The 8,513-nt window shown below is 43.3% G+C and overlaps 1 protein-coding gene across 1 annotated transcript in view; it reads right to left on the bottom strand.

Moving 5' to 3' along the window:
* bsk146 (brain specific kinase 146) overlaps positions 1-2,841 on the bottom strand; it is a 17,380-nt gene extending 14,539 nt beyond the window's left edge. Inside the window, exon 1 of the mRNA XM_005923778.3 lies at positions 2,561-2,841. The gene's annotated coding sequence lies outside the window, so the exon portion shown is untranslated. The remainder of the gene's footprint in view (positions 1-2,560) is intronic.
* Positions 2,842-8,513: the final 5,672 nt, after the last annotated feature.

Here is an 8,513-nt window from a genome sequence, read left to right as displayed (position 1 = left end):
GTGTGTGTGTGTGTGTGTGTGTGTGTGTGTGTGTGTGTGTGTGTGTGTGTAGAAAGTGAACAAAAACAGAATGTGGTTGCCAAAATCTCTAGTACCTACTTATATTACAGCTCCTCAGCAGTAAATATTTACACCTTAGTTTGATTTTACAGATTTTATTTAGAACGTTTTAAAGGCCTGAAATCAAAATCAAGCAAATTTTACTAATAAAAAAAAAGTCCACAATAAAATGATTAAATAATAATAATAATTTTAAAAGGGATCAAAAAGAACAGTAAATAATACAAATTGAAATACTAAAAGTAAAAGAGATGCACTTGGAGAAATTTAAAAAAATATATGTTGCTGGTTATTTTTGGAGTTTGGGGGACAAGAAAGCTCTGTCGCCTGTACGAGCCAGTTGGGAATTCTGAATTACTAGAAGGTGCTGATCGACAGACCTAAGTGAGAGGCATAGGACAACTAAAGGATTTGATAGTTAACGTAGGCGAGCCCGTGTAAACACTTACACGCAAGCAACAATATTTTTAAAATGAATCCTGTACTTCCCAGGAAACCAGTGTAATAGTTTAAGAATGGGTGACGCTTCCGTGTATCTTTCAGGAGTCTAGCAGCTGCAGTCTGAACCAGCTGCAGACATGTTTTAAGTGTTTTGCTCAACCCAACATATAATAACTTGTAGTAATCCAATCTAGATGTAATGGATTACATCTAGATTGGATTACTTTATCAAGGTCATGAAAAGAAAGAAGTTTTTAACTATATTTAATATCTTAATTGAAGAAAGCTGGCTATAACAACTGCTGTGATCTGTCTAATTAAGGAGATGAATCAAAGATAACACCCAGACTTTAAACCTGAGGTTTAAGAAATGAGTCTCAAGATCTAAAGGGATAGTGAAAAATGTAACTGGCTGCTTATTCGCTGGAGGACTCACCAAAATTTCAGTTTTACTATCACAGGGTTGAGCGCTGTTTATTAAAACCACATTCTAACCTCAGCAGAGGAGTTGGAGACGGGTTTAAGAGGGAGGTAAATCTGGGTTTCATCTGCAAAAAAGTAGTAAGGAACATGATGGGTTTTTTAAAAAAATAAACCCAAAAGGTGTGTGTACAACTGAAGTGGACCAAGAATGGAACCTTGAGGTACACCACTGGTTAAGGGGGTAGTTTTAGAAGAATAACTGCCAATGCTAATGGAAAACCACCTACAACTCAAATAAGACTTAAAGCAGTTCAAAGCCATCCCACAAATAACAACACAATGAGTGTTCAAGATGTTGTAGTCCACCGTATCAAACACAGTGGTAAGATCCAGTAATATACGTACAGCATTAACTAGCATCAACAATAAACAGGAGATCACTGAAAACTCTTAACAGAGCAGATGCGATGAATTTGACTGAAAAACCTCACCAATATCATTGGTGCGTAAAACAGACGGCAGCAACAACTAGCTTAATTAGTATTTATGCTAACTAGGCTATATTCAGGGCTTCGTCTTCATATTTAGCAAACAAAATTTAACTTGGTAATTGGATTTTTTAATCAAAATTGAATAAGGAAGATCTATCCTCTCAAAATCCTTATGGTAATACTGGTTATTTTCCATCTTCAACTAATTCAAATTCACCAGTCTTATCCATCAGTCGTCCTACCCGCATCTTCAAGCCAGTCAACCCAGTCCCTGTTCTTTAGAATCATTATTTAAACTCCTTCCCATCACCTCCTCATCCAGGTTATTCGGTCTACTTAAAGGTATCTGCTCACTCAGCTCTCCACCCGGCCCCTAGTTCAAGTTCAGCTGGCATCTCATCAACACAATATATAGGCACTGTGGATGAGCATTGAGGCATTGATTATATGATTTATCCAAAATAATAGCTTAGATCGGCTTGTATAGATTAGCTATAGGGTGTAACCCTTCATTTTTCTAAGCAAGTCCCCAAAATTGCCCAGTATAATCCAGCAAACATAGACAGCAGGTAGACCAGTCAGAATGTAAACATTCTGGTCTTGTATCATCCTCCAATCACTAAAGGCTTCAGCATTCAGCAGGTCTGCATCTCACCTGCAGTGTGTGTGCTCAGACAGCACTCACTGAAGTGACAACCACTGCCACTTTAGTGTAACAGAGCTTAGATAGCGGAAAGGAACAGACATGCATTAGCTCCTGCAGATACCTGACTGCCAACCCCCCTCCTCCACCCCTTCCTCCTCCTGCAAAAACACGGGATGCATAGTGGGGGTGAGGGAGGGCTTTTAGATGTTGTGTTGTGATCAATAATACAAATTCCACTACACAATCCGATACTGTAAACAACCTAAAATGCTTACAATCAATGATATTGTTGCTTGCTAGAGATCAATGACATTAGAAAATGTACATACAACATAGAGAAGAAATCACAGTTTTGTTTTCAGTGTGAACGCTGCTGTATGGCATTGGCCTAATGATGCACTGCATGCACACATCATAGCGGCACACACAGTAACGGAGCCTGGTCGGTCAGGGTGCAGGTGAGGATAAACGGTCAGCCCGGGTTTAATTCGCTACTCACCTTTCAGTTGATACACATATGGAGACTGTGAAGTCCGCCCTGTCGGCCCAGGCTGCTACTGGTAAACACACAGGGAGGTGTGAGCACATACTAAGACCAGGTGAGCCCAGAGAAACGTCTGATATCGGTGTCCAGCGAGAAGCCTCCGACCAGCGTCGGTGGATGTAGTGTCGAGCATCCTGCAGCCTCCTCCGGCTCTGCGTCCTATTGTCTCCGCATCGCTCTGTCCTCTAGGATGGGAGGAGAGCAGAGGCAGGGGAGGAGAGACAAAGCCCTCCCCCTCCTCGCTGGCCCGGCCAATCGCAGCGCTGCTCCGCTGGGAGCCGCCGCTGCTCGCTGTCTCCATACAGACTATGGTACATTCAGGGATGATGGGAAATCCAACTTCTTCCAAATACAGTCAAATAAATAAATATGTTACCAACAGATAGCTTGAACTGGATATTGGCTATTTTTAATAATAGCTAAAAAAAACAAAAACATTATTGTTATATTATTATTATATTTGCTTTTACATAATTTTCTCTGGGATTAATAAAGCATTCTGATTCTGACTCGTAAACGTTTACGTAAACAGACTTTGCTGTGTATGTTTTTATAAAATGTCTTTAGGCAATGTCATTTGAGGCAGTGTTGGTTAGTACAAAGATATATTAAGGCTTTTGTGCCAAGAATAAACACATAAATCAATGGAGTGGTCTGTCCCAGCTATCACGGCCGAGAGGCAGGGTGCACCCACACATAAAGACAGACAACAATTCACACTTTATCCCAAACCCATATATGTCTTTGGACTGTGAGCGGAAGCTGGTGTACCGAGAGTGGCCCCACACAACCCCCTATGAATAAGCACTTGGTGACAATGGGAAGGAAAAACTCACTTTTAACAGGAAGCAACCTCCACCAGAACCAGGCTCAGGGCGGGACGGCCTGGTTCTGGTGGAAGGAAGAAGAAAGGACAAAAGACACAAGAGAGCTAGAGATGAATAAAAACTAACAATTAAATATTGCGTGATGTATAAACACATAGCAAGTGTAAAAAGGGTGAAAAAGAAACATTCAGTGTGTCATGAGAAACCTCCAGCAGCATAGAGCTATTGATGTGTAACTAAGGGAGGATTCAAGGTCACCTGATCCATCCATAACTGTAAGCTTTATCAAAATGGAAAATTTAAGCCTAATCTTAAAAGTAGGGCGAGGGTGAGAGGGTTCCTGTCTCCTGAATCCAAACTGGGAGCTGGTTTCACAGAAGTGGGGCCTGAGAGCAGAAGGCTCTGCCTCCCATTCTACTTTTAAATACCCTAGGAACCAAAGGTAAGGGAGCAGTCTGAGAGTGAATTGCTCTTCTGGGGTGATATGTTACTGTGAGGTAAAGATGGGCCTGATTATTCAAGACTTTGTATGTGAGGAGAAAGATTGTAAAATTGTTACATTTAAATCACTTGGAGACAGAATGTTTCTAATTTTAGAGATAGTGTGTATCACACAATGGAAATTTGTATTTGTCTTTTATAACTGGTATTATTTGTGAGCATAGATCTTTTTTGGATTATATTGGACATTTTTAGTGTTTTTGTATGATATTTTTTTTAATCCACTGCGGCCTACTAGCTGTCAAATGGACTTGATAAAGAAGAGGGTAGGCCCAGATATGAAAAGGAAGGAATGCGTGGAAGCCAAGCATGTGAAGGAAGGACCTGTCGCCCGATTGTCAGGTGAGACGGCTCGTGTGAGGATGCCGACCCAGTCCTGACAGCAGAAATGGCGACAGTGGGAAATAACGCATGTGATCGACAGCAGGGCAGAGGTGCACAGCTCGAGGGTGGAGCACAAGCTGAGCTGTGAATGGACGAGCCTGGTGGAGGGACGAGACGGAGATGGGAGGCTTCTTCTTGTCCTCCTGGGACCAGGTTGCCGTGGTCCCTGCTCTGAAGTGAAATTGCTCAGCTGTTTTCAAACACGAGGAACATTCGCCTTGGCTTTGTAGGACAATGCATCGCGGGACTGTGGGGGATTTTAGTGCACAAAAAACTGGCTCACATAAAGACATCCCCAGGAAAGGAAGACCACGAGTCACCTCTGCTGTTGAGCCGACTCATCCGAGTCACCAACCTCAGAAATTGCAAGTCAGCGACCAGATAAATGCCACACAGAGTTCCAGTAGCAGACACATCTTTACATCAACTGTTCAGAGGAGACCGCATGAATCAGATCTTTATGGTCATATAGCTGCTAAGAAACCACTACTGCTTGTTGCTAAGGAAAAGCAACAAGCGAACAGATTTGTTTGGGCCAAGAAACATAAGGAATGGAGATTAGACCAGTGGAAATCTGTGCTTTGGTCTGATGAATCCAAATTTGAGATCATCGGTTCCACCCGCCGTGTCTTTGTGCGACACAGAAAAGGTGACCGGATGGTCTCTACATCCATGGTTCCCACTGTGAAGCATGGAGGAGGAGGTGTGATGGTGTGGGGGTGCTTTGGTGGTGACGCTGTTGGGGATTTATTCACAACTGTGGTGTGCAAGATGGCCTGGCCTCCAGAGTCACCTGACCTAAACCCAGTCGAGATGGTTTGGGGTGAAGAGAGAAGGCAAAAGGGCCAACAAGTCCTCAGAATCTCTGGGAACTCCTTCAGAACTAATGGAAAACCATGAAGCTCATTGAGAGAATGTCAAAAGTGTGCAAAGCAGTAATCAAAGCAAAGAGCGGCTATTTTCAAGAGTCTAAAATATAAAATTCTGCATTATTCCATATGTGTTCGTTCGTGGTTTTGATGCCTTTAGTGAAAATATACAATGTAAATAGTCATGAAAATAAAGAAAATCTTAAATGAGAAGGTGTGTCCAACTTTTGACTGGTAGTGTAGATCCAGGAAATTATAGGTCATCCAGGTCTTTAGTGTCTCATTCCTGCAGTTTAATTAATTGTGTCATCTGGCTTCATGGATATAGCTGGGCATCATCTGCATAGCAGTGAAAATGTATGAAATGCCTTCAAAGGATACTGCCCAGATAGAAAAACAGAAAGGCTTGTTTCCATTGTGAGACTTAAAAGGCGACTTCTGTGTGTCCAAAAGTAAAGTGTTAACAACTTTTTATCATTTAACTTAGCAGCTACTGGCACGTCTTCCGTGGTGGAAGCAGAGTCTGGGGACAAAGGGGATGACCCACCAATCTCTGGGGGCGAGGTCACCGAGGCAGTTAAACAACCCCTTGGTGGCAGAGCCCCTGGGGTGGACGAGGTCCACCCCGAGTTCCTGAAGGCTCTGGATGTTGTAGGGCTGTCTTGGTTGACACGTCTCTACAATGTTGCGTGGAGATCAGGGGCAGTAACCCTGGACTGGCAGGCCGGGGTGGTGGTCCCCATCTTTAAGAAAGGGTGTTTTCCAACTACAGGGGAATCACACTCCTCAGCTTCCCTAGGAAAGTCTATGCCAGGGTGCTGGAGAGGAGTGTTCGTCCGTTAGTCGAACCTAGTGGTGAGCGGTGGTCTCAGGATTTCATCTCTGCTTTTTGCAGATGATGTGGTTCTGTTGGCTTCTTCGGGTGATGGCCTCCAGCTCGCCTTGGAACATTTCGCAGCCTAGTGTGAAGCGGTGGGAATGAGAATTAGCACCTCCAAATCTGAGGCCATGGTCCTCAGTTGGAAAAGGGTGGAGTGCCCACTCTGGGTTGGGGACGAGTTCCTGCCCCGAGTGGAGGAGTTTAAGTATCTCTGGGTCTTGTTCACAAGTGACGGGAGAAGGGAGCGAGTGTTGTGGTGAAGAGAGAGCTGAGTGTAAAAGTGAAGCTCTCAGTTTACCGGTCGATCTACCTCCCTGTTCTCAACTATGGTCACGAGCTGTGGGTAGTGACCGAAAGAACGAGATCGCTGATACAAGCAGCGGAAATGAGCTTTCTCCGAAGTGTGGCTGGCCTCTCCCTTAGAGATAGGGTGAGAAGTTCGGCCATTCGGGAGGGGCTCAGAGTAGAGCAGCTGCTGCTCCACATCGAAAGGAGCCAGCTGAGGTGGTTCGGGCACCTGACAAGGATGCCCCCTGGGCGCCTCCTGGGTGACATTTCCGGGCATGCCCCACGGGGAGGAGGCCCCGGGGCAGACCCAGGAAACGCTGGAGAGATTATATCCTGGGAACGCCTTGGTATTCCCCCGGACAAGCTGGAAGAAATGGCTGGGGAGAGGGAGGTCTGGGCTTCTCTGCTTGGGCTGCTGCCCCCGCGACCCGGCCCCACATAAGCGGAAGAAAATGGATGGAACTTAGCAGCTGACTAGTGAAACCCTTAACCCAGTTCTTAGATCAGGGCCCCGGGTTATGAGCTGTTCTGATCAATATTTGTAGGGACTTAAAGCATTGCTTTGTTATTACATTTTTCTAACTCAAAGTTTCCCCGTGGAATTATTTTCAGTCTAAAACAAAGATGTAAATAATCACACCACAGGGGAAGTCTGGTCACATACCTTTTTCGCCATAAGAATAAAAATATTGCCCTTTTTAATTCTTTAAAAAATTAGGTTGGTACCTATAAGAGAATACAGTGAAAGTACACGTGGATACATTTAGGTAAAAGATTCATTTTAATTGTGTTAACTCTACCAATTAAGGAGAGAAGAAAATCCAGCCACCTCTGCAGCTCTGCTTTAGATTTATGAATTAATGACATATAATTCTCTTGGTAGATTCTGTCAAGTGAGGAACAAGCAGTTATACCGAGGTATCTGAAACTACCCAGGCAGTATCTGATCTGTTCTGTCATGTTAATTGGAAATGCTTCACTCTTAGTGTAATTAATTTTAGAGCCCGAAACTGCACTGTATGATTTGAGGCGTGCAAGAAAAAAATGGAAAGGAATTGTTCAGTTGAGCTATAAATACTAATAGATCATCTGCATAAAGTCCAGTTTATGCTCCTCGTGCCTATTTTTAAGCCTGTAATGGAGAATTTTGAACAAATAGCAATGGCTAATGTAGGGTTTTTTATGAGAGAGAAGACAAATATGCTCCTATTATAAGTTTTCCCAATTTATAAACAAAACGGTTAGAATTTCAAACTAGTTTTTACATGGCACCATGGACCTCCTCTCTCTGGCTCAGAGACAAAAGGTGCCACGCCTAGGAAGTGAACACTTTTCATTTTGTGTGATAAACAGGATACTAAGGTGATTGGTCAAAACAGTTTAGGGTGGACTTAGGTCTGATGTTGGCTCACGTTTCTTCTTCCGCAACTTTCTTGGCATCTCCTTACTTGGAGATGCCTCTTCAACCATTACCATGGCAACCACCTCTTACCCTCCTGTCAGACCTGCATAAAGAGAAAGGCAGACAGTTACGACTATGTTTACCTTCTGGTGCCTTCACTCCTCAAATTCCTTAGAGAAGGGGGCTCCTCTACTGTACTACTATACTAAACTATAGTATAGCCACCTACTTCTAATACTACTCTACAATGTTTAACTGTGTGTAATAAAGTATAAAACACGGTTATGTGATGCTAATTATAAGATATTAGCCTTAAAGATGAAAATAAATCCCACCTTTAATGGCTCTGTAACTATGTAAAACAAGGCAGGCGAGCTTGGACATCCGTGCCTACAACCACGGGACAATGTGAAGGCGTCCGACAGAACCCCATTAGTCAAAATCCAGGATCTGGGACCATTGAAAAGCTTTTTAACAGATCTAATAAAGGAGTCCCCAAAATTCATGACCCTTAGTCTCAAAAAGAGAGCTAGGTTCAGTTCTGTCGAACGCCTGCTCAGCATCCATGGATAATATCACCAAGGGAAGCTCTCATTTTAGAAGTTTCAATTAATTCAATTCAATTCAATTCAGTTTTATTTATATAGCGCCAAATCACAACAAAAGTCGCCTCAAGGCACTTCATAGATACAGAGAAAAACCCAACAATCATATGACCCCCTATGAGCAAGCACTTTGGCGACAGGGGGAAGGAAAA

The sequence above is a fragment of the Haplochromis burtoni genome, unplaced genomic scaffold, assembly GCF_018398535.1.
Source record: "Haplochromis burtoni strain Fernald_Lab_line unplaced genomic scaffold, NCSU_Asbu1 Contig_71, whole genome shotgun sequence".
Taxonomy (NCBI): Eukaryota; Metazoa; Chordata; class Actinopteri; order Cichliformes; family Cichlidae; genus Haplochromis; species Haplochromis burtoni.
The sequence above is the reverse complement of the archived record's forward strand: the minus strand, read 5'-3'. Positions and strand labels throughout refer to the sequence as shown.